Here is a 965-nt window from a genome sequence, read left to right on the forward strand (position 1 = left end):
TAGTATAAATATGTAGCATTATTCTCCCAAACAATAATAACATATAATAAAAAATTTTATTTTATTTTATATTTTTTATAATTTTATTATGATATCAAAATCATGGTATCTCTCTTTGAGAAGGATATAGAAATTATCATTTTTTTGGTGAAAAATTATCATGCTTTTTTTTTTAATCTCCTTTCACAATGAATAATCAATCTTTCAATTTAGCTCAGGATCTAACCAATTCTTATTACATTCATCCAAGTGAAAATACTATTTTAACAGAAAATAACTACTATTTATGGAATAAATAATTTACTATTGTCATAATTTCTAAAATAAATATAATTGTTTTTTAATTAAAAAGTTAAAAACGAAAAAATATCTTTTTTAATTTTATATTTTTTTAAAAATATTTTTACTGAAAATAATATTAAAATAATCAACTAAATATATTTTTATATTTCAATGAAAATGAAGAGGCGAGATTCAGGTTTATAAATGTTGTTGCACCATCATGGGTCATAAAATGAAAATTTTTTGGATCATTGCATAAATCATTTGCAATTATTTAACAAAAGGTTAAATTCATGATTTTATATAATATATGTTTTATGTGAGCAATTAACATGCCACACCACACATGCAATTAAGATCAACGGTCAAATTTATTTTTAAAAGATTATCTATTTTTTAAATTAATTTTTAAAAGATTAAATTAGCTAAGATTAAAAGTAAGTTAAACTAGTTGTTTCATTAGTTAGATGATGACGTATTATATTAAGTATCATTTGACAAGATGACATAATAAATTAATATTACATATGACAAGATAATTAGTTGATATGTCAGGTCAGTGACAAGTAACATATCATATGTTATCTGATGTGCCATAAATTTATTTAGAATCAAATTAGTCCCTAAAAATACACACATAAATTATTTTTATCTCTAAAATTTAAAAAAATTAATCAAATTAA

The sequence above is a fragment of the Arachis ipaensis genome, chromosome B02, assembly GCF_000816755.2.
Source record: "Arachis ipaensis cultivar K30076 chromosome B02, Araip1.1, whole genome shotgun sequence".
Lineage (NCBI taxonomy): Eukaryota > Viridiplantae > Streptophyta > Magnoliopsida > Fabales > Fabaceae > Arachis > Arachis ipaensis.